We start from the raw sequence: 26,680 nt of genomic DNA, 5'->3' as shown, positions 1-26,680 counted from the left end.
ATAAAAGGAATTTTTAAATTTTGAGGTTTTTAATTAATCTCAGGGACCTAAATGAAAATGAAAATGAGAAAGAAAAAGGAGAGCAAAAACATAAATAAAAAAAAATAAAAGGGGACAAGAGAAATCAGGAGAATGAATGACCCAGATCCGACCGCTTGATGAGATCGATGGAGGAGATTTAAAAGAAAATGAACGGTCTAGATCGAGTCATGAAGATCCAACAGTTGAGGGAACGGATATAAAAGGGGAAGAGATTAAGGTTTTTTTTTTTCATTTTGAGAGGAGAAACTGAAAAGAGGAAGGGAGAAAGAGAGAAAGAGGCAATTGGGGAAAGGAGGAAGAAGGCAGTTGCACGGGGAAGTCGAAAGAGAGAAAAGAGAGAGGAAAGAAGAGAGATGCTGGAAGGGAAGAGGGGAACGAAAAAGAAAGGAGAGAAAAAGGGAAGAGAAAAGGAGTGGCCAAGGGGGAGGAAGGGAAACCGAGAACAGTTGTGCAAGGGGAGAAGAGAGAGAGAGAGAACCGCAGATGAGGAAGAAGAAGAAAGGGAATCGCGGCCGAGGAGCACCGTGTGATGGTGAAATCCAAACCCGAGGCTATTTGGATTTTCGAACACTGCACCCGAGTTAGGTGCGTTCCTTTTCTTCTTTTAATTTGTGTTTTTGACCAAACAAGTGTTCATGTATGTGTGTATGTGCAGGTTTAGGAGTTAAAGGACCGCAGGGTGATCGAGAGGAGGCGATCGGGAGCTGAGCCGAGGCCAAATTGCCCACACTGAAAGGTAAAATAGTTTTTTTTTCAAGTTTTGGGGGTGGTTGAGCGGTGGTGGGGCGGGGTTAGTGTCGGGCTGGCCGCGCGGGCTCGGCTAGGCCACCTACCCCCATGGGAACCAAGGAAGTTTCCTCAAAAATGGGGAAAACCAACCATTCGAGAAGCCGAAGGGTCTTCCTTGAGCATGGAAACTCGATCCACCATTTTGGAGTTTTGATTCGCTGTTCATGAAGCTGAAAAGTCTTCATTGGGAAACGAAAATTTGATTTGCTGTCCGAAAAGCTAAAAAGTTTTTCTCGAAAAATATGAATCTGATTCGCCGAACGGGGAGCCGAAAGATTTTTTGGATACGGATTTCAATAATTTCGGGTATTCTGTTGGGTGGTTGTTAGAACCTATAATTTGATTAAATTAATTTTTAGTATTTCGAAGTATTTTAATTAATTATGTCGTGTGTACAAAAAAATTTAGACATTCAGACGGATCCAGAAAGATGCATAGGAGTGTAAGTATTTCTAAATCTTAACCAGGTTAAATTTTGAAATGTGCATTCATTTTATAAAAATTATGAATTTTGAAATTGAATGGACATTGGCCTAATTTCGATAAAAAAAGAACCCAAATTATGATCAGTAGACCTACGCAATTGGAACCTTATGAGGAGACGAAACTAGAAAATAGACCTAATGGACTTAGAGTTATTTGAACTGATAAAATATGAAATTGAAAATGAAAATTTCCAATTAAGAAAAAATTTAAAAGGAAAAAGAAATAAAATAAAAAGGTAAAAATAGAAAGGAAAAGAAATAATTGAGATTAACAAATGATCACTTAAACAAATTAAGAATTTTGGAATGAGAGGATATGAGTGAATAGACCCTGAATACCTTATCGTTTAGTCTGAATCGAGGAGGGGAGTGTGTGTGTGTGTGTGGCTGAAGTTCAGCAGGTATGGTAAACATACACATGGATAGAGTTCTAAATCTAATCCAGACGTGAATCGTGTGAGTCACCTAGCAAACGTACCTGTTATGGTCATTGTATGATTTGTGCGTGTGTTATCCATGCAATAAGGGGATCTATTTCGTTTTTTCTCAATGGTGACATAAACAGCCTTGCACGATGAAACAATAGAAATGATTGTTCGAATATATTTGTGATTTTTGTGTGTGTGTAATTATGTTTTGAGATTATGAATGATATTCGAGTGTATCTATATTCTTTCAAGAGTATGGGGATATACATTTGAGGTTTGTATGCGATATTCGAGAGAATTAATCAGATCGATCAGGAACATGTGAAATAGTAAAAATAAGAATATGAATATTGCACTGAAATATTTTTATTACTTTTGTTTCTTACGTGTGTTTTGCAAAAAATTTTATTTGGGTTGAGAGAATGAGAATAGTTATTGAGTTGGTGAAACTCATTAAATTTCACCCTGATATTTTTCAGATGAGAATGAAGAGACAGCGCCACTAGTAGACAAGTAAAACATGTAAAAAGAGTTCTTGTTTTTGTATATTTTGTACATATTCAAAAAGTTTTATTTTGTTCTATTAAACTCTAAATTCTGACATCATATTTTTTATATATAGTTACTATACATATCACATAGAATGTTAAGTTGTATTATAATTTTTTATTTACGTATGTATATATTTTTTTTTGGACCCATTGCATGAAATGACATGAGCAGGAATTGCTCCTCATATCGAATATTGGGACGTGACAATAATAATGTTAAATGATATATATACATTAATGACTATTTAAAATTTAATAATCATGACTTGATGTTGAGTTCTTTTCAAACCTAGTAAATTGGTTAACATCTCATTTTTTAGACTTCAATACATCAAAACAAAAAAATAAAATATTTGTCACACTTTTTACGACCTTTAATAGCATTTTTTTCGCTGTTAAGAATGTCTTCGATTAAAAAATAACCATCGGTGAAATGCTGCAAAAAATAAGTGCCACAAAAAAATTCATATGTGGAGAAATTTCTTCTGCTATTAAACCTGACTTTTTCATAGCAAAAATTTTAGATCCACTATGACAAATCTTGCCACGTGCACATTCTAATTTAGTTTTTTGCAGCTTGAAACCACCACTAGAAGTGTGTCTTACTCCGGTTCTTTTAATATTACATCTTACCAACAGTGTTAAAGAGGAAGAAACTTAACTCCAGATGAGAAAGTTTGAAAGAGTTGAAGAGGGAGAATTATTCATTGGATGAGAAAATTTGGAAGAGATGAAGATGGAGAAATTTCCTTTGAATGATAGAAAATTGAAAGAGTTAAAGAGGGGGAGAATTTTCCCTCAGGTGAGTGGGAAAAAAATCTCTCAGGTGAGTGGGGGAAATTTCCCCCAAGTAAGAGTTTCTCGTAGCTTGGCCAGCTTTGTCCATACGTACATAATATATTAATTTTTAAATTCATTATGTATATCTAAATATTTAATTTACATGCACGATATAAAAGTAAATTTTATAATTAATATACAACTACAAAACTATTTTACTAAAATAACCGCACATTTAAAAAAAAAAAAACTAAACTTTTTTAAAACTTTTTTAGTAAAAGTTAATTAACCTTAATTTTAAAGTGTATTACCAATTTGTACTAGAATGAAATGTTATATCCGGTATTTACAAAATTTAATTCTTACAAAATTTTATTTATACTTTGTCGATATTAGACCAATATCTTTTATTGCTATTTTTAATTTAATTTAGTCTTTTATATGTTTCTTCTACTCATTTTTCTTCCTTTATTGTAAAAAATTATTAGTTTTATGTTACTAAACTTAGTGGGGTCTCATATATATATATATATATATATGTAATATATGCTAATAATTATATTTATGAATCTAATATCATTAATAATGTACATTATTGGTTATATATGTTATTAATTCTAAAAAATAATGGATCATATACTAAGAATAGATATTATGTTACCTATCACAGTGATTTCAACAAAAAAAGATCAGTAAAATGTTGTAGAATTTTTGTTACAGTTTTAACACTTTGCAATTATTAATTTTTATAAAATTTTTAGCAAAAACAATATATTTTTGTTTTAATTTTTATATACTATTATGAATGAAAAATAAAATTTCGTTATGATGTTATATATGCTACTATTTGTCTTTTGTAATTAGTGTGTATATTCAATATTTTATACTTATTTTTTATTTCATTATGTGAATATTTTAATTATGTTTTAATTGATGAATAATTAAAGTAACAGTAATTTAGACCAAAGAAAAAATGAAAAATCGATATAATCTGGTTGTTGATAAATTTAACAATTTCCATACAATTTTAATTATAAAGCTAATAAACTTAAAGATATAAGAATTAATTTTCCAAGAAAATATGAACCAAGTATAGTTTCTAAGTAATTGAAATAAAAATAATAATGTCACAAGGTCAACATAAAACAGAAGATTATAATTTTAGCAAGCTTTAATTGATGGTACGCTTGGTAGTTAAAAAATTTATCAAAAATTGAGTCGCATGAAGCACACCTTTTAATATATATATATATATATATATATATATATATATATATTAACTATAGAATAAGGCGTAATAAAATTCGCGATGTGGCAGAAGATTTCTGAAAAGAGAATAAAATTAGTTAATTAACTTTTGCAATATTTCTAAAGAAATGGGTTGCATGATCAAAATATTAAACATAGAATTATATTCAAATAAGAGCCCTAGACAAGGTTCTTATAGTTGTCGTAAATTATAAAAATAATAATTAGCAACTATTTCATAGTTGAATGATTAATGCCCTTTTTTTTTTTGTAAAAATATGATATTCGAGTTTATTTGTTCATTTTATTTGTTATTGTTGTAAGATTGTAATATTATTTATTAGTATAAATATGCCACTTACTTATTAAAACTAATAAATTTTTGATAAAAAAAACTGTCAAATTTTAAGGAAAAGAGTTGTATCCATCAAATGCGAAAGGAATTTTGATCTTGCTTAATGAGTAGAGATATTGAGGCGAGTGACCCGCTGACCCACCTAAATATACTTTTAAGTAGGACGAGCAAAACTTCATAATGATGAGTATAAGATGAATATATAATTAATAATTTATCTATCCCACGTCTGCCTGCCTCGCTTGCTATGTATATATAATTAATAAAAATTTTAACTGATTTTAATTTTATGTAAATAAATTAGTTTTTTATTAATAAATATTTAAATATTAGTTTAAATCATATTTTATTAGTAACACCTCAAGACAAGATGAGCTGGTTGTAAAAAAAGCAATAAATAATAATAATAATAATAATAAAAGGAAAAAAAAAAAGAGAACTAGAGACTTGCGAGCCTCTGGTAGAAAGAAGAAGAAGAAGACGGAAAGATGATGGCCACTGGAGAAGGAAGAAGAGTCGTGTGAGAGTCTTCTCTTCTCCAGCTATAAAAGATAAAGAAAGATTCATGAAGAAAGGGATCCCGAGCACGAAGAGAGAAAGCTACAACAGATCCAACCTGTGTGATGTAGATCGCGATGGAAGTAGATGATAGCAAAAGTGGCTTCGCCGTGTGCGTGTCTTAGCTAGAAAGAGAGGTGTGGTGCGGCTAATCTGCTAGAGAAGAAGAACCTGAATGCGGCGGCCCTGTCCAAAGGAAGAAAGCTTATATGCGCATATAGTGTCGGGTTCTAGTGATCTGACTTCGAGGTTTGGGTGCGAGATGAAGATGAAGCATATCCAATCACGCGCGCCGATTCTGTGGTGGTTACAGGTCGGGTAGCGGCGGTGTGTGGCAGTTTTTGGCAATGGCGCGTGTGAGTGATGATGACAATGCATGGCGACGTTTCAAGGCATATACGGAGGTTCCAATGGTTACGTGTGGTTCGAAACTCAGGAAACTTGAATGCTTTAAATATTAATTAAATTTTACGTATACATAACTTAATAATTCATTTAGAACATCTAGAATGTGAGTTAGGAGATAATTTGAGTTCACCATTGACTGAAGTAAAATATATTGTGATAGAGTAGATTTCACATCCAGGAACTTTCTGAAAATTAGATTTGGGAGTGGAAAGAGGTAAGTGCATAAGTGCTTACAAATGTAGTTTAATCTGTTTCAAAAATTAAATTTATGGTCTCTAATAAAAAAGTAAATTTATTATTAAATTATAAATTAGTGTAGGATTCTGACGAAATTTAATTATTAATTTTTGCATTCTTATTTATGTTTGTTACTGAATTTATTGATGAATTCTTATACTCTGTTTGGTAACTGAATTCTTATATGTATTGGTTGTCATGATATGAACTGTTAGGATATTAAGGATACATAAAAGATACTAGTTTGATGATTATGTATAGTATGTGTAGGTATAAAAATAATTAAATAACAAATTTAAAAAATTTATTAGTGAATGAAAATAAAGAAAAAATATTAAAATACTTGAAAAACTCATTTAACCATTATCAACAAGGGGTGATACGTATGTGTGTGGCCTCTTGTCGTGTGACCATGGTGAACTTTACCTATAGATACGGCTTCAGTCAAACGTGGCTAAGCGATACTGTGGAATTGTGAACTCTAAACAGTAAACTGTGATGTATCCACTTGGTATAGGGGATCCTTACTGCCTTTGTTGATATTAGCATAAATGACACACACGATAAAACTATTTTTAATAAGAGTTAGATTGATAGGAATAAATTTAAGTCATGTGTAAAGTTTATGATGCTGAAATACTGAATTATGATATTTACTAAATTATTTATATATTAGATTATAATACTGTGATACTGAATTATGATGTTTATTGAATTGTGCATGTGCATGGCTTAAATTATGAGATTGAAATATTAAGTTCCAATATTTACCGAACTGTCTATATTGAATTTTGATGTTTATTGAATGAATTGATTTAGAAAATTTAGTGAAAGAATTAAGGTGTAGATACCACATGTTTTTAGAATTAAAAAAAAATATTTTTAAGTTCTCTCTATCGGTAAGTTTATATTTTCTACTAATTTAGATGAATTATTTTATTATTTATTAGTATTTCAACGCTTATTGAGTATATTAAGCTCAACATATTCATTATTTTTTTTTCAGATAAGGATAATCAGAATTTCACTCTTAAACAATGAGAGATTTGTTAAAAGATTATTTTATTTTTATTTTTATTTAAACAGTATTTAATGTTAAGTATACACAGAATGTACTTTTATTTCTTTAAGATTTGTTATACAAGTTATTTATAAAAATTATTTTATTATGTCAAGATTTTAGATGAGAGTTCGGACTGTTACATTATTTTTATTAATATTTAAATAATTTTAAAAAAATTAAAATTGAAAAATGTGTAAATAGTGCAGACAAATTATAGAAAGTTTTATTCGCGGGGGTTGTGGGTAAAAATTTTCAGCCTGTTCTAAGTATGAGCCGGATATGAATTTATGTTTTTGTTAGTGAAGGGCATGAGAATTGACGAACCCGTCCCATATTCACCTTGTGCCTATCTTTGACGATAAGTTAGTGTCAATAAGTATTATGATTTCATTTTATTTTTTTCTTAAGATTTTGTAAAAGTAAAATTTACAAGAATATCACATATTTGTATATAAAACTTCAACACTCACTTATACTCCTCGAGCACATGATAATTTTTCGTTGAATGCATGGAATAAGCATGTTAATATAATTAATAAAAACTAGATTTGTTTTTGTAGTAATTAAATATTGGATTAAAAAATTCTTGTATTTATATATATATATATATATGTATATGGTAACAATCATAAAATATGAACATAATTATATAGTTGGGGAGAGGAGGAGGAAGCGGTGTCGTTTGGAGAAGAGGAGGAGGAAACGGTGCCGTTTGGAGAAGAGGATGAGGAAACATCGTTGTTTGGAGAAAAGGAGGAGGACGTCATTCGGAGAAGAGGGAATGGACGGTTGGGATGAGGTGAGATAGTCGGGCAGGATGAGGGGTAGCTGGGATATAAATAGGAGAAGAAAAAGAAAAAAAAAGGAGAAACAGAGAAGAGGAGTCGGGGGAAGAGAAGATTCGAGAGAGAAGAGGAAAAACAAAGAGGAGGAGAAGGTTCTCAAGAGAGAGAGAGAGAGAAGCCGGAGCGGGAATGAACGAGAAGAGAGAGCAGGAGAAGGAAGACGGTGACGGTGCGAGCCACGGAAGTGCAGAAAGAAAAGATAGAGATGGGAGGTACGGTAAATTTTAAATTTCAAGCGTAGGATTAGGATGAATGTGGAATTGTGATCGTAGTTTGAGGAAATATAGGAATCGCTTAGGAAATGGAGTAGGAAACTATGATAGATGGAATAGGAGAGTGGAAAGAGACGGTGAAACCGTGGAGGTGTGAAAATGAACTGTGAGTGGAGGTACATGGAGGAGGCCGCGGGAGGAGAGATTGAGGAGTTCGGTGAGTGAGTGAGTTCCGTTAGAGGGAAGAATACGATGATTAAAAAGGTGTCAGCGAGTTGGTAGGGAGGTGAGGTGAATAGGAGTGAGTGAAGACGGGCAGAACGCGCACGGAATGAGGTAAGTGAAGGGAGATAAGAGAGGTGTGGAGAGATGATTGGTTAGGAAAAAAATAGGTATAGGAGAGTAGTAGAGGAGGAGCTGGCATAGGAGGATAGGAAAAGTAGGGTACTGTGAGAGTTGATACCTCTAGGAGGAAAGGATGGGAAGCCGAGACAATTTGGGGAGAAGTGAAGGCAGGGATAGAGAGTGAGTTGAGTACTAACAGAGAAGGTTGGCATGTGAGGGTAGAGTGTGTGTATTCTGGAAATTAGGGAGTAGGAAAGGGAGGCCTGTAGTAGGTGTGTGTGAGGGATTGGAATAGAGGTGTATTGGTGTAGATGTGTTGTGTGCGGGTGTGAGTTGCATGTGCATGTAGGTTGGTGTAGTTGCTGTAAGTTTAGGAATTTAGTAAGTGAGCATTAGGTGTAGGGGTGTACTGGTATATACGTGCTAAGTGTGAGTGTGTGTTGTATGGGGAGATGTGTGTAGGTTCTGTACACATGTTAAAAGTATAAAAGAGCTTCAGGACAATGCTGTGGTGTAGGAACTATTTAGAATGGTATACCAGTAGTGGGGAAAATCAAGTATGCGAGTTTACTGGGCATCTTGAGTAAGAACGGGATGAAATTGTCTTTGAGGTGGTTGCACTGGGGGAATACTAGGGGACGCCGATATTGGTTGTCGCTATCTAGAAAGAGTAAGTCGATCGCCGATAGTCGTGATAGTTGGGGGTCTCCAAGGGGTAAGGTATTGAGTCGCCGATGTTGGTGATGGAAGAAAATAGTATTAGTGTGTGTGAATGGCCTGCTAGGGGTCGAGTGATAGAAGGTTAATTGATGGTCGCCGATACTGGTGATAGATGAGAACATTTCTATAGTTGAGTGGCCTAACCAGGGTCGAGGGGGTGATATCGGGGGATGATCACACCTGGTATGAGTAACACTTAAAATACCGGGGATACGTATTAATCTTGAGGAGTTAAAGGGTAGTAAGAAAGTATGACTTAGGTGACGGAAAGGGAAAACATTTTAAAAATGGGGTTTTAATTTGGTTTGCATGTTATGCTTGTGACTTAATTTTTACTGTACTGAGTTATATATACTCACTCTTTATTATTTACAGATGAAGTAGGGATGGAGTCGAGATCGGAGTTGCTGATTTCCGAGCCTAGCATATAGAACAACAGTGCAAGGATTTCTACTGATAGAATTGAGTATGTAAATAGTTGGTAGTAGTGTAGATTGTATCTACTGGGGATGTATGAGTTTGTACTTCACTGTAATGATGCATTTATGGTTGAAGTTTTATATTTGACATTGAACAGTAGGTTGTGATAATTTTTTTTCTATGTGTGCGACTGATTTGGAATGAGATTTTAGTATTTGGCCATTGAACTGTTTGAGACCACACCGTTGGAAAAAAAAAACGGGGCGTTACGGTATTATGTGTTACACCATATAATATAATTCTTGACAAAAAATTTTTAATTATACAAAAAATAGATATTTATTTTATGTTAATAAAAAAATATAAATAGAAGTAAAAGATTTCTAATAAAAACTTAAAACAATTAAAATATCTTAGTTTTTTGTGGAAGATTTATATGATAAATAAAATGTGCCATTTGATCAAAGAATTCAAGATAGAAGTGTAATGATAAAACATGTAAATAACAGATAACAACTCGCGGATATCTTTATAAAAGCTTCATTTAGTTGGTTGCTTAAGCAGCATATGATCAAGATGAGAGCAGAAAACATCTATTCTCTACCTTGAGGATGGATGTTAATGGATATTGGGCTGAAATGAATGGGTCATGCGTTAAACCCACAATGAAGGGAATACCAAAATGCGACGTTTCATTTAAACCCATGTAGAGACGATGATGAGGTACAAGCATGTTGTATGTACACTTGTTTTGCGGGAGGTTTAAGTATCTTACATTTTCCAAAACTCTCATTTTTGTGTAGTTGTTTGCAAAATCTTAATAAGGTTTTCTCTCCGATGATGGTTTAACTATGTGCCTCTTTTTTCATCCTATTTTTTTTTTATAGATCATGATAAAGAGCAAGATTATAGAATGAAATACCAATATGTTATATGTGAACACATTATCTACCATGTGGGTATGTAACGGTCCCGAAAATTAAAAGAAAATGTATATATTTATCCTAAGTGCGGAAGCGAAATAAAATAGATTATGATTAACATCCCTTACACAATAATCAAAACGTATGAAAGAATGAACTAACTAAAGGAATTACTATGAATGAATACTATAAGGAAAATTAATAAATTCTTAAGCTTCTACTCACTGTCTTCCTGCAGAACGGACTCGGGAACCAAGTCCTGATTTGAAATAGTTAAGTAAGGAATGAGCTACACTAGCTCAGTAAAGATATCACACTATCTCACTGTCACAGAAGTAAAGGTTGGTAGAAAACAAAAACGACCAATAGAGCATAATTTATAACAAACTCATTTATCAATAATAAAAATCTTTACTGTCCACTTACCTCAATGAGATTCATGAAAACAACTTATGAGAAACAATAACATCATAAACATCATAAGATCATGCACACTCTGTAACATAACACATATCATGCTTTTGTATTTCAATCATCAGGCAATAAATTTCCTCTTTTATCAACCTACTAGTATTCATGGGGATCTATAGGGGGTCCCCGTTACACGTGAACCATTCACATTAATAACTTAATTCCAGGACCGTCCCCATACTTCGTCCGATATGGGCACCAAAACCATAAACCTCAATACCCCATCCGGTATGGGCGCCAAAACACATAAAGTCTCCATACCTCGTCCGATATGAGAGACCACGTTCCCAGTAGAGTTCCTTATGGACCCGGTCCGTCCACCATCTCTCAGGATATCTAGTCAGGCTGTCGACATTATCCATTTATCAATTCATATAACTTTTTTCATTTTTTTCTTAATCTCAATTATCCAATCAAACATAAACACGTAAACCAGTAATTGACACCAAACAAGGCAACACAACATCGGGTTCACAATAATTCAAATCATAATAAATGAAACCATAATTTATGCATACGAAACCATAGAATAGACACATCAGACACCATACTGCATTCAAAACTGTAAAATAAATCAAACAACACCTGACCGAAAAATACATCAGATTCGGGCTCCATTAGCAACCTTAATTAATTATACATATCTATTAATTCATAACATACTATTTTATCATTTATTAAGCTTTAATGCCATAATAGAAAATAGGGTGAGGGATCCTTACTTGTTTCGGAGTCTGAAATCGGGTTCTCACTGTGCCTACGGGCAGTCCTTAGATCCCCTAAATTTTTTTTCCAGAAACTGAAACACACTTCCGGTACCTGCACATATCCCCAAAAAATCCCAAATCAGATCCAAGCCCCTTTTGGCCAATTTCCAAATTTCGGCAACGGCGCCGCTGCCCACGGCGGCGATCTGCCTCGGGTTGGCCGTTTTTGGCCGAATTCGGCCAAACTTGCTTTGGTTCCTATGATAAAACATCTCTAGGGCCCTCGGTGGGCCAAAAAATTCCAGAAAACTGAGACTTACCGGCGGTGAAGCTCTCGGGTGCGCGGCTCCTCCGGCGCGAGTTGCGATTTGGTATTTTGCTCCAGTCAACCTGTAGAGAAAAGGACGATGGTCACAGTGGTATAAAAATTACATCGAACGGGAACCAGGAAGGGCCTCATCGGAGGCAAAAATTGAGAAAACCCGCGGCGGCGCCGCTGGACTTCGGCGGTGTTTTTCGGCCAATTGGCTGGTGGTTTGACTCCAATTTGGCTACAGGGAGGTTTAGCATTGAAAAACGAGCCAAGAAAAAAAATTTTACCTCGTTTGGCAGCCAAAAAATTCTCCGGTGCGGTGGCGGGTGGCGGCGGCCGGTTCCTTCGGTGGCTGGGTCGTCTTCTCCGACGAGAGTTCTGGCGGCTAGGGTTTGGGGTTGGGTCTGGATGCGATTATTTATAACCTTCTCCTTTTAATTTGAGCCGTCCATCATAATTTAATCTGAACTAACCGATCGCGATTAAATTGAAAATAAATCTGGACCGTCTATCGCAATGCAATCTAGACCGTCCGTGCCTGATCAAATATGAGCCGTCCGCACGCGTGAGATCTGGGTCGTCCATGCGCGCTTTTGATCTGGGCCGTACGTGCGCGCGGGAACGGATCTGGGTCGTCCGATTGCGCGCACGCGGATCGCCCACGTAGCTCCCCGCGTCAGCGTCCCTGCCACGCGGCGTGTCCTGGTTGGTCGGGGCTGCTGACCGGGCGGCTGACGTGGCTGCTGACGTGGTACTATTTTTCTAAATTGCGTTTTGACCCCCGGTTTTTTATTTTCTTTTCAAAAACACTTCCAAAATCTAAATTTTCACCCATTTTTTTCGAAATCAATTTCAATTAAATTTCAAAAATAATTTTATCCTATTTTATTATTATTATTATTTTTATTTCTATTAAATTAAATTAAAAACTTATAAATTAATCATTAAAATAAAATAAAATAAAACAAAAATTTTAATAAAAATTAAAATAAAATAAAATAAAAGTTTTGGGTATCTATATAATGATCTTAGACATGTTGGCGGTGTTAAGAGTGTATTCACACAAAATTTGAAACTATAGGGTGATATTTCACGGAAAATAATATATGGGCCAAATTAAATATTTTCGAATAACACAAAAACTTTTTGAATGTATATCCAACATATATATAATATATATTATTACTTTACTGGATAAATAAATATTATATATTAATGTATTATTTTTATTTTCATATTTAAATTTATTTAATATATGATTTGTAATTAACTATTTAAAATTTTAAGTAAATAATTATTGTATATATTATAATATTAAATACGAAATTACTTAAAGAAAAAGAATATTAGCTTTCTGTTATATATATATATATATGTATATGATAAATAATAGTCAAACACAATAAATAATGGGACATTCCGTGTGGTTTAATCCGGCTATTGTCAAACGTGCTTCATGGCAGCAGAGTTATAACACAAATGCGAAAAGTTCCATGAAAGCATCCTCATCATTACTATCCTCTCTCTCATTAGTTAATAATTAAGAACAATATGCTAACAGCCAATTACCCATTTAAACACGTGATAACTTAAAGTTGGTTTCTACAAAATAAATAAAGCTTTAAGATTATACTTTTTCATATATTGTATAGCATGTAATATATACATTAATTGATTTGCTATTATATTTTCATTAATAGTTTAATAAAAATATATTCATTAATTTTATTGATCAACTTGATTTTTCGTTATGAACTACTAATAAAAAAAAATGTAACATATTAAAATGCACATGTTATATAATATAATTTTTTATTTTTCATATTATCTTTTAAAATTGTCTTTAAAAAGTAAAGACCACTTTGAAAAGTATTATGCTTTCCAATAAACTAAATAGAGGAGTGCACATGCTATGTACAACATGTGGTAGAGAACATTTGCTTTTCCATAATAAGTTGCATACTAACTACCAAGTCAATATATCATTTATTTGAAAATTGCACCTCTTTGATTTTGTTTTGAACACTTACTTAATTTTATTTAGGTAAACTTGAAGCATAGTACTGTGATGAACTGTTAGATATGAAATTTAATTGGTTAAAGAAGTTAAGCTAAATAAATCCTTGTACTCCTTTAACAAGCCAATGAGGAAACTTCACCATACAAAACTAACGTAAAGATATAATATTTTCAAAAATTATAAAAGTCCAAACCCCCTACTAAAGATTCTACACGTATAGTTCAGAAATAATGAAATAAGCAATACTGAAATTTATAATTTAGTAGAAACAATTAGAGTTTAGGATTATATTCTTCGTATAGTTTACTTAAAATGATCAATAGAGCTATAAAAATGTTCTTGAAAACTTTAATGAAAAAAGTATAAAAGAAAATATATATGATTAACCTTTGCTTGAAACTGAGAAAACGGAAGAGTTAATCCCCTAATTAGTTTTCTTACTGTTCAGGATTCGGGTCTTGATCTTCATAATCTGAAATGGTTAATAATAAGGATGAGTTACACTAACTCAGTAAGAATATCAACGTCTTACCACTGATACAGAAAATTAAAAAGTTGTATAAAACATAAAACAACCAATGAAGTTTATTTTTAATAAAATTTGAACACTAATGCATTCATTATTCATTTTACTGAAAACATTAATATTTTTTCAACTCATCTATAAATTATTAAATGTCATTTATTAAGGTAAGAATCAAAATAACAATGTATAATACACATTCTAAAGGACATATAACAATTAACCTTACGTTATTTTCCAAAACTGGATTCCTTACCATATTCATCTTTATTATTTTACCTTACCTACTAGTGTCGTTAGGGGTCCATAGGGATCCTCACTACACGTGAACACGAACATTCACTCTATAATTAAATGACTGTCCCCATAACTCGTCTGATAATGGGCACCAAAACACACAACTGTCTCAATAATCTGCTCTGTATGAGCATAATTAAAATAATTTCCAACCCCTTCCGGTATAAGACTTCTCAGACCCGTACGACTGAGGGTAACGTCTACGATAGAGTTCACTTTATGCACCAAGTTCGTACACTCTTTTCCAAGATACCCGGTAAGTCCCTTTCATTCAACACCATTAATTCATGCATATCTTTTCTTTTATTTACTATTTTGTCTTAAGAGACACGTATATCTGTATCACAAACAATACATGAGTATGGAATTCATATTTTAGGATACATACATGAAATAAACATGCATTATACTGACAAAAACATATTATACACACAATAAAATGATAGGACAACATAGATTAAGAAGTCTTATCACGTTAGCCGTAGGATTAAAACGAATAAATTAAATTAAGTAGTACAGTGAATAGATAAACATAATAAATGATTGAATAAATAACTACTACAATTAAAACTCAAACATGCATAAATTGACTGGTTATTTGCTCTATTGGCGACCTATACTTTAATCAATTAAAGGACCGCAAATTAACTAAAATTTTTATTTATTCTCAGTTTAGCTTCAATTTAACCGTAACAGGAAAAACAGGTGAGAGATTTTTACCCTGAGTTGGTGTCTATAACACTGTCTTTTTCACTATGGTACCCGACGGTTTTCAATTCCTGAATTTCTTGGGTTTTTCTGGTAAGATCGAACTGAACATCAAAATGACGTAAAAATATGCAAAATATGACAAAAAAAGACAAATATCTCACCCGAGGGTTGGTTGGTGTTCTGACATGGCGGTGCCACTGTGCTCTCCTTTTTCTGGTGGCTTCTCCTCTCGATCAGACTATTTTCAGCTGGTTATCGGTGAAAATCTATTTAAATCATGGTTATGAGGTGTTTATAGACAAAAGGAGGGGAAAATCGAAGCTTATCGGGTATTTCAGCCTTCTAGTGCGGTGGCTCAGCCGAGCTCTGCTGTTTTTCCTCACATGTCTCGATTGTTTTCAGCTATTCTGCATAAAAAATGTGTTAGGCAGTTAAAGAGTGGAGAAATGGGAAGGACATAAAGAAAGATTACACTCATCGGTGCGTTTTGGGTCTCCGATTCGGCAGCGTCAATGGACGGGCTTCTCCTCGGCCACCCTTCTTCTTCTTCTCCCGCGAGTGGGTGTCGGTTAGGGTTAGGGTTTTAGTTTAGAAGAGACGCTTAAATACCCCCCTCCCTCGATTTTGGCCATCCATTCAGGCATGCGTGGATCCTTTTTAACTATCCGATTGCGCTTATTAGGGAAATAAATCTTGGTTGTTCAATCGAGGACACGTGGACCGTATCCGATCGCGCTCATATGGAAAATTAATTTGGACCACACGTGCGCACGATAGTGAACACAACCTATTGGATCGCCCTAGCATGTGGATTGCCCACATAGCTCCCATGTGGATCCCGTGCCAGCGTGCCCGCCACACGGCGCATTCTGACTCACCATGCTATTGACGTAATCGTCCAACGTGGACCACACTTCTCTTTTTTATGATTTGACCCCTATTTTCAAACTTTTCTATCAAATACAACCCCCTTTATTTACAGTTTTGACTTGTTTTCTAAAATTATTTTCAATTTCATCAAAAATCCATATATCTCAAAATAATTAAAATTAACTCTACATATTTTTTTATTATTATTTAAAAAATTAAATTATATCATTCTGAACCTAAATTTCGGGTTTGAGATGTTACAACTCTCCCCTTGTAAAAAAATTTGGTCCCTTAAATTTTTGCCCCCTAGTCAAACAGTTGATGATACCTAGCCCTAAAGTCTGATTCCAACTCCTAGGTGGCCTTGTCTTGCGAGTGATTTTGCCATAGAAATTTGATTAAAAAAAATTTCTATTGTGAAGCACTCTGCTCTTTTGGTCCAAAATGCTAACCAGTATCTTCTCATAAGATAAATCCTCTTAAAATGGAAGTGGCTTGTTAGATAAAACATGCGATGGGTCAGGGTTATACTTGCGCAACATTGACATATGAAGGATGTTATGGACTCTGAATAGTTATGGAGGCAGTACTAGTCTGTAGGCGGATATCCCAATTTTGTCCAAAATTTCAAATGGTTTGATGAACTGGGGATTCAACTTTTTCCTCTTTTCAAACTTAGTGATGCCCTCAAAAAGGGTGACCTTAAAGAACACTCGATCGTCTTTCTCAAATTCTAAATCTCTCTTTCAGGTATCCACATAACTCTTTTATCTACTCTGGGTTGTTTGAATATTTTTCCTAATTTTGGAAATCTTCATTATGGTTTCATCTACAAGATCTGAGCAAATCAATTTCCTGTCACCTACTTCTTTTCAACAGATCGGTGACCTACAAGATTGTTCATACAATGCCTCATATAGAACCGTACCAATACTTGCCTGATAACTATTATTATAAGTGAACACTATTAGGGGTAACTGGTCATCCTAGTGCCCTCCAAAATCTAGAATAGAAGTCTTGAGCATATCCTCCAGCGTACAGATAGTTCGTTTTAATTGTTCATCTGTCTGGGGGTGGAATGTTGTACTGAGAGATAATTTTATTCCTATTATTTGTTGAAGGCTTGTCCAAAACTTAGAGGTGAACCTAGGATCCCTGTTTAATACCACTGTCACTGGAACTCCATGCAGTCTGATTATGTAATATCCGGTCTCCAAAATAAAAAGGTGTGTAAATAAATAAATTAAATTAGGGTTTAGAGTCTAAATGAAAGAAATTTTAGTAATTAGGGGGTTTTATAAATTTTAAGGACCTAGATGAAAATGTGTGAAAAAAAAGATGGCAAAAGCACAATTAAATAAGAATTAAATGGGGTAAAAAGAAATCAGGAAATGGACAGTCCTGATCGCACCATCTAAGAGATCTAACAACTTGAAATTTCATCTAATTGAATGGCCCAGATTAAGTTTTACAAGATCAGATGGTTAGGGTGATGGGTATTTAAAGAAATAATTAGGCTTTTCTCCTCCATTCAACAAATGAGAGCTGAAAATTAGAAAGGAGAATAGATGAGTTAATCGAGTGAGAGAGGAGGCTGAGATTGAGTAAGGCTTAGGCCTAGAAGGAGAAGAGAACACCACGTGAGCAAGAGACGAGCAAGGAAACCAAAAGGAAAGAAGGAAATGCGACCGAAGAGGAAGGAAGAGGTATTGCAAAGATGGAAGGCCAAAGGAAGAAAAAGGGACGGGAACCACGATCGAGAAAGGCCACTTTGCTGGTGGATTCTGAAGTTGTGTCACACGTGATATTGGTGTTTTAAAAATTGGTAAGTTTCATCCTTTCTATTTTTCTGAGAATCCCTTTTCATATCTCACTCTAACTGGCATGTAGGTGTGAAACCAAATCATCCAACCTTTGTGGCAAGTGAGGAGTGCTCTCGAGGAACCAAGGAGACCATTCTCCAAAAGCTGGGAATCAAACTCGGGGCTTTTCCGAGTTTTTAGGGCATTGCACTCGAACCAGGTGAGTTCTTTTTTCTCTTTTGATGTGAGTTCTTGATGGAAATGGGTATTCACGTGCGTGTGTGAAGGTTTTGGAAGCTAGAGTGCTTACCTCAACACGGTGAGTGTGAGGGTCTTCTCGGGAAAACCAGAAATCATCTCTAGTGGTGTAAATTGGGAAACGTAAAGTTGTTTGGCCTTCACAGCACCCAAACCGAATCAGGTAACCTTTATTTTCCTTTTTTGTTGTGGAGTTTTGGTGAATATGGATGCTAATACGTATGTATGTGTATACATATAGATTTTGGGAACTAAATCCCCCACACCTGCGTAAGGAGCTGAAGTGGTGGTTCGTCGAATACCGAAGAATGAGATTGTTGTCGGTAATTACCCAAAATAACCACTATTAGTAGTTTTCCTTAGGTTTAATTCATTTCTGTCAATTAAATTTGATTATGTTTATGTCTGGTAATTTTAGGTTGTTGATCGAGTGGAATGCAATCCGTTTGAGGAACTTTGGTAAATATTTCCTCATTCCAAACCTGAATTGGGATTTTAAGAGTTTATGCATGTGTATTCTTAAATTTGTGTGTGTTTTAGTATAGAACATATACTGACTTGATTCCTTGATGAAGAACAAAACCTGGACATCTTCCGGTAATGGAAACTGCCAGGAATGAGTTTGAGACACTTGATTTTCCTGGTCTTTGTATCATTGGACATGGTTTCATTTGATTGTGGGACATATGACAAGTGAATCCTAACTTTTTTGGACATCATGAAGAGATGGAAACCAAAAAAATTTAAGGACTGATAAATATTTGAATGTGTGATAAGGAATAAAATTTATAAGTGAAAAGAAACCACCAATAAAGTGAAAGGTTGAGAAAAAAGAAATAACATAAGAAAACAAATAAAAGTAGAAAATGAATTAATTATGGTTACGAAATAAATTAACTTAAATATATTTAAAGGGAAAATAGAATAAAAGGAAAATAAATAAGAAATTAGAAAAGGAACGGATGTGAGTGAATAGTGTATGGACTTAGATACTTTCTCGTTTAGTCTGAATCGAGGAGGGGAGTGTGTGTGTGGTTAAAGTTCAGCGGGTATGGTGAATCTGCACATAAATAGAATTTGAAACCTAGTCAAGACGTGGATAGGTGTTTGTGGGTGTGGATCACTTAGCAAACATAACTGTTGTGGCCAATGTGATATTGTGTGTGTGCTATCCATGTGATGGAGGGATCCATTTTATCTCTCTTCGATGACGATATAAACGACATCGCACGATGAAATCTTAGAGATTATTTTTCAAGTGTATATATGTTCTTTCAAGTGTATGTGGTGATACTTCGAGACTATAAATGATATTCGAGTGTAATTGAAAATTTGATTGGAAAAATATAAAATTAGATTGTCTGAAATAATTGTGTTTAATAATAAATTTTGGTTTAGAAAATGGTGAAAATTATAAATAAATTTTGTATTAAAAACATTACTACTGCATTTGCCACATGTTGTGTGTTTTGCATGATGTTTGATCTAGGTTTTAGAAGAATGATTATTGAGCTAGTGAAGCTCATTAAATTTTACCCTGATATTTTTTAGATGAGAAAAAAGAGACAAAACTGTTGTCGGACAAGTAAAACTTGTGAAAGGATTTCAGTGCATGTATACTTTTTCATATTCTAGAAATTTTTATTTTGTTTTGTTAAACTCTAAATTTTGATATCATGTTCTGTATATATCACTACTGTATATATCACATGAGATGTTAAGTTTTATGTTAAATCTTTGAGCTGTATATATGCATGTCTTATGGGCCCATTATATGAAGAATGATATGAGTAGATTTGTGCTTCATTATTGGATTTCGGGGTGTGACAGACTATCTCCCGAATATAAATTCTAGTTATCTTCTCCAAGGGATCCATTATTCTGATAGCTAAGAAATAGGAAGATTTAATGAGTCAATCAACAATTACCCAGATCGCATCATGTCTCGAACGTACCTTAGGTAATCCTGTTACAAAGCCCATGGTGGTATATTCCCATTTTCATTCTGAAATAGGCATCGACTGAAGTAGTCCGCTTGAGCGTTGATGCTTTGCTTTGACCGGTTGACATATAAGGCATTTGGAGATGAAATCAATAATTTTTTTTCCATCCATCATAATTGGGGCCACATGCTTTGGTACATCTTGCTACTTCCTGGGTGCATGATGAACTTCAAAATGTGAGTCTCTGTCATGATATCTCTCTTCAACTCACTATCACTAGGAACACACAACTTATCCTGGAATCTGAGAAACCCATCTACAGAGACTAGAAACTCTAAATTCAAACCCTGTTCTATATCATTTCTGAGAGCTGCTAGAGTGAAATTCGCCAGTTGAGCCTCTCTTATTCTCTTGATTAACTTGGGTTATACTGCTAAGTGAGCTAGACATATGACCCTTTTTAAATCTTGGAGTTGTATATGGTATGTGGCCTTTATCATCCTACACTCAGGGATTATTATGTGAACTTACATACGTGTATTCTTCTTGTTAAGGGAATCGGCTACAAAATTACCCTTGCCCAGGTGGTACAAGATCTTATAATCGTAATCCTTAAGGAGCTCTATTCAATTCCTCTTACGCATGTTGAGGTCCTTTTGGGTGAATGTATGCTTTAAGCTCTTATAGTCCCCATAAAAGTAATGGTGTTAGGTTTTCAAGGTGTGAATAATGGCGGCAAGCTCCAAATTGTGGGTGGGGTAATTCTTTTCATGAATTTTTAATTGCTTGGACCCATAAGCTATGACTTTTTCGTGCTACATTAGAACACAACCCAGTTTTTAGTAGGACGCATCACTGTATACTGTATACCCACATGTCCTATTCGGCAGAGTCAACACTGGTGCAGTAGTCAGTCGTCCTTTAAGTTCTGTAAAGTTTTTTCACATTTCTAATTCCAGTCGAACTTTATATTTTTCTTCGTAAGTCTTGTCAAGAAGACTGCTATACTTGTTAACCCTTCCACAAACCTACGGTAATAACCTGTCATATCCAAAAAACTTATAATATCCTTGACTGAAGTCAACTACTTCCAACCCATCACTGCATCAATCTTGTTGGAATTTACTTATACTCCATCTTTTGATACTATATGTCTTAGAAAGGAAGTTTTCTCAAGACAGAATCCACACTTACTCAACGTTGCATATAGTGTTTTTTTTCTGAGAACTTGTAAGACTTGAGTTAGATGTTGAGCGTGTTCTTCTTTACTCTTAGAGTAAACCCAGATATCATCAATCAAAACTATAATAAATTGATCCAAGAATGGCTTGAAGATCCTGTTCATCAAATCCATAAAGATTGTAGATACATTAGTTAATCTGAACGACATAACAAGAAACTCATAATTCCTATATCGGGTCTTAGAGGCCATCTTAGGAATGTCTTCTACCTTGATCTTTAGTTGATAATATCCTGAATGTAGGTCGATCTTAGAAAAAATCTAGGCACCCTGTAACTGATCAAAAAAATCATCAATCCTAGGAATGGGATATTGTTCTTGATTGTGATCATGTTCAATTCTCTTAGTCTATACACAATCTCAAAGACCCATCACTTTTTCTTGCGAACATGAATCTGACGCCTCAATGAGATATGCTATGTCGGATGAACTTGTTATCCTATAACTCTTTGATATGTTTTTTCAGTTCTTCTATTTTGACACGACTCATTCGGTATGGGGCAACCAAGATGGATTGGGTATCGGGCTGAAAATCAATGGCGTATTCAACTTCTCAATCTACTAGTGGTCCCAGTAGTTCATCAGGGAATATGTCTGAAAAGTTTTAGATAATAGGGATATCTTGAATGCAAATCTCTTCTTTAGGTTTGCCTAACGTGGAAAAGAATAGTTAAGTTAAAGGCATTTAATAAACAATACAGTCACCATGCGACAACAATATCTAATATATCATTAATTAGTGAAAGTACTTCATTGGGAATATTGAATACAAGTTTCTTGTGATAACAGTCCACAGTAGCGTGATACGCTAGTAACCAATTCATCTCCAGAATTACATCAACATCACTCGTGTCAAATGCTTTCATATCTACGCTCAATTCTCTACTAACTATCTCTATGATACAAGCTTTGTATATAACATTCCCTAGTAATGTTTCGTTCCCAGGTGTAGATACAAATAATATCAAATCAAGACTTTTAGGTAACATATTTCAATTTTGAGTAAAAGTATGTAAAATAAAAGAATGTGAAACAGCAATATTAATCAAAACATGTGCAACGTGATTACAGATAGTATACATACCCTGTATCACATCCGGATTGGCGTCAGTATCATGTTAGGTGAGTTTGTAGACTCTGTCTTGCACTGTAGGTCTGGTCTTATTCTGATTCCTCGAGCACTCTTTCGTGTAGTATTGGGCACTCCCGCATATGCAACAGGTATTATTGAGGCGATAGTAAGGTCGGTCTCCATTATTATTGCTACAGTGCTGGCAAACGTTACCGCATCCTACTATCGGGGCCTAAGGAGGAGCTTGAGTTGCGGGCCTTGGTATCTTGTTCTTTTGGTTCAATGTAGTAGGTGCTGGCCTGCAATCAGAAACTAGGGGCCTAGAGTTATCCACTGCTGAGGAAAAAATACAAAGGTTCATCTCCATTAATTATGTCTCACTGAATAAGTGTCAAGCTTGAAGACATATAATTATTATTTGATCTAAGGATGAAGACCCCATTCAAACCTTTTTGCCTTCTTGCTTTCATCTAGCATGATCTCAAGGGAGTATCGGCCTACCTTCAAAAATTTTTGAGCATATTCTGATACTGACAAATATTCTTGGACTAGGTGTACAAACTCCATTTTTTCAAATGTCAGCGGTTTTCTGGAAGATACTCATCATTGAAGGCTGCTAAAAACTATTCCCAAGTGACTACTAGAGTGGGTAGAGTAGCCTACTTAAGTTGCCACCAACGTCCTGCCTCACATACAAGTGTGTAAGTGGTAATGACAACCTTCTGTTCAGAAACCACCATAAGGGTTGCGAAAGCCTTCTCTATCTCTGTTAACTAGTACTCAGCTTTCTCAAAAGTGGATGCCCTTATAAAAAATATATGGATTAAGTCTCTCATAGCTCTCAATGTAACCTATGTCCACTATAGGTGGAGCTAGTTCTTGTTGGATGGGAATCAAATTATGCTGGGGAGGAATCAGGTGGCCCTGTGGCAACACCGAGTTGTACGGTGGAGGTACCAGATTGTACTGCAGCGATGTAGGTTGGTATTGTGGAGGAGTTGAGTTGTAACGTGGGGTTATTGGATCCTCTCGATGTGGAGGTGGCTCATATTGTGGGAGGGGTGGAAGGGGATCAGACAACTCCCTTCTCTCCTCCCTAGTCTGCTGTGTAGAAATGAGTCTCTCAAACATCTCGAAGAGTCGATCAACATCCTTCTAAAACGATCCCTCCTGGGCTGCTCTATTTAACGGGGGCCTTCCTCTTCTCATGTTCATTTACTTACAGTTCATAACAATGGTTTGAGATTCGGGTAACATTAAATTTACTCTAACCTTATATGTAAGGAATGGTTCTGAGAAACCTGGCTTTGATATCAACTGTAAAAGCCCAAACCCCCTACTAGGATTCTGGGCGTATAACTCAAAAATAGTGAAATAAACAATACTGAAACTTGTAATTTAACGGAAGCAATTAGAGTTTAAGGTTACATCTTTTGCACAATTTACTTAAAATACTCAATAGGGTTATAGGAATGCCTTTGAAAACTTTAATGGAAAAAGAATAAAAGAAAATAAATACGGTTAACCTCTCCTCAAAACTGGAGAAGCGGAAGAGACAATCTCCTAACTAGTTTTCTTGTTGTTCAAGATCTGGGTCTTGGTCGTCCTGATATGAAATGGTTAATAATAAAGGGTGAGCTACACTAGTTCAGTAAGAATATCAATACCTTATCACTGATACAAAAAATAAAAAGATTGTAGAAAACATAAAACAACCAATGGAGCTCATTTTTAATAAAATTCGAACGCTAGTGTATTCATTATTCGTTTCACTAAAAATGTTAATATTTTCTCAACTCACTTGTAAATTCTTAAATGTCATTTATTAAGGTAAGAATTAGAATAGCAATCTGCAAGGCGCATTCTAAAGGACATATAACAATTGACCTTATGTTATTTTTCAAAAATGAATTTCTTACCATATTTATCTTTATCATTTTACCTTGCCTATCGGTGGTGCTGGGGGTCCATAGGGATCTCCACTACACGTGGACACAAACATTCATTCTACAATCAAATGATCATCCACATATCCCGTCCGGTAATGGGTGCCAAAATACACAACCACCTCAATACCCTGTATGGTATGAGCGTAATTAAAACAATTCTCAACCCCTTATGGTATGAGACTTTTTAGTCTCGTACAACTGAGGGTAACATCTATAATAGGGTTCATCTTATGCATCAAGTTCGTACACTCTTTTTCAAGATACCTAGTAAGTCCATTTAATTCAACACCATTAATTCACACATATTTTTTCTTTTATTTATTATTTAGGCTTAAGAGACACATACATCTGTATTCCAAATAACACATGAGTATGGAATTCATATTTTAGAGTACGTACATAAAATAAACATGTATTATATCGAAAAAAAAACGTATTATATACACAATAAAATGACAGGACAATATAGATTAAGAAGCTTTATCACGTTAGTTATAGAATTAAAACGAATAAATTAAAGTAAGCAGTATAGTGAATAGATAAGCATAATAAATGACTAAAGAAATAACTACTGTAATTAAAACTCAAACAGGCATAAACTGACTGGTTACTTACTCCATTGGAAACCTATATTTTAATCAATTAAAGGATCGCAAATTAGCTAAATTTTTTATTTATTCTCAGTTTAGGTTCAATTTCACCATAGCAGGGGAAAAGGGTGATGGATTCTTACCTTGGATCGGTGTCTAGAACACCGTCTTTTTCACTACGCTACTATATGGTTCTCGGTTATTAGATTTTTTAGATTTTCTTCCTAGGATTAAAATGTATGTCAAAATGACGTGAAAATACGTGAGAAACGACCAAAAAAAGACAAATATCTCACTGGAGGTCGGGTTGGGGTTCCAACATGGCAGCGCTGCTATGCTCTGCCACCTGGTCCTCCTTCTCTGGAGGTTTTTCCTCTTTGTCAGGCTGTTATCAACTAGTTATCAGTGAAAATCTATTTAAATCATGGTTATAAGGTTTTTTTAGTGAAAATAGGGGAAAACCAAAGCTTACCGACGATTTTCGCCTTTCAATGCGGTGGCTCAGCCAAGCTCTATTGTTCTTCCTCGCGGGTCGCAGTTGTTTTCGGCTATTCTGCATCAAAAATGTGTTAGGCGGTTAAAGGGCGAAGAAATAGGAACAAAAATCGCACTCACCTATGCATTTTGGGTCTCCGGTGCGGTGACACTGGTGGCTAGGCTTCTCCTCTAGTCATTTTTCTTCTTCTTCTTCAGCAAGTCAGTGTCGGTTACGGTTAGGGTTTTTATTTGGAAGAGACGCTTAAATACCCCCTCCCTCGATCTTCGCCGTCTATCCGGGCCCGCGTGAATCCTCTTCAGCCATCCGCTCGTGCTTATTAGGGAAATAGATTTGGCCGTTTAATCGAAGATGTGTGGGCCTCTGATCACACTTATCTGGGAATTCAATCCGGACCGTTCATGCGGGGGGGAGTGAACATGGGCCGCCGGATCGCCCTGGCATGCGGATCGCTCGCGTGGAGCTCGTGTCAGCGTACCTGCCACGCGATGCATTCTAACTCACCGTGCTACTGACATAGTCGTCCTACGTGGACCGCACTTTCATTTTTTGTAATTTGACCATTGTTTTTAAACTTTTCTTTTAAACACACCCTCTATTTATTCATAGTTTCGACTTGCTTTCTAAAATTATTTTCAATTTCATCCAAATTTCATATATCTCAAAATAATTAAAATTAGCCCTACAATTTTTTTATTATTATTTAAAAAATTAAATTATATCATTCTAAGCCTAAATTCTGGGCTCGGGATGTTATAAAAATGTTCCCTAATATTCCAAATACACAAGATATCTTATAGATTTTATTTAGCTATCATTAATCATAATTTTATTACACTTATGTCAAAGTTCTCAAACCTAAAATTCCTTCTAATTGATGGCCTTTTTGGCTCTGTAATATTATGATGAAATTTGTTACCAAATGCAATTGCTAAGTCAATTTTTTCTTGACTATGCTTTTGTTTCTAGGGGACTAATAACGGATATTGCATTCACTACTTTTAAACTT

At 34.8% G+C, this 26,680-nt stretch overlaps 1 long non-coding RNA gene across 1 annotated transcript; it reads left to right on the top strand.

The window, feature by feature from the left end:
* The first annotated feature begins 267 nt into the window (after window positions 1-267).
* LOC148266621 (uncharacterized) lies at window positions 268-2,282 on the top strand. Its single transcript, XR_015817609.1, has 3 exons — window positions 268-627; window positions 698-778; window positions 2,224-2,282. It is a non-coding gene; the product is annotated as an uncharacterized LOC148266621 (long non-coding RNA).
* The last annotated feature ends 24,398 nt before the right edge of the window (window positions 2,283-26,680 follow it).

This window comes from Carica papaya, chromosome 3, assembly GCF_054855325.1.
Source record: "Carica papaya isolate Zhongbai chromosome 3, ASM5485532v1, whole genome shotgun sequence".
In the NCBI taxonomy this organism is placed as follows: domain Eukaryota; kingdom Viridiplantae; phylum Streptophyta; class Magnoliopsida; order Brassicales; family Caricaceae; genus Carica; species Carica papaya.
The sequence above is the reverse complement of the archived record's forward strand: the minus strand, read 5'-3'. Positions and strand labels throughout refer to the sequence as shown.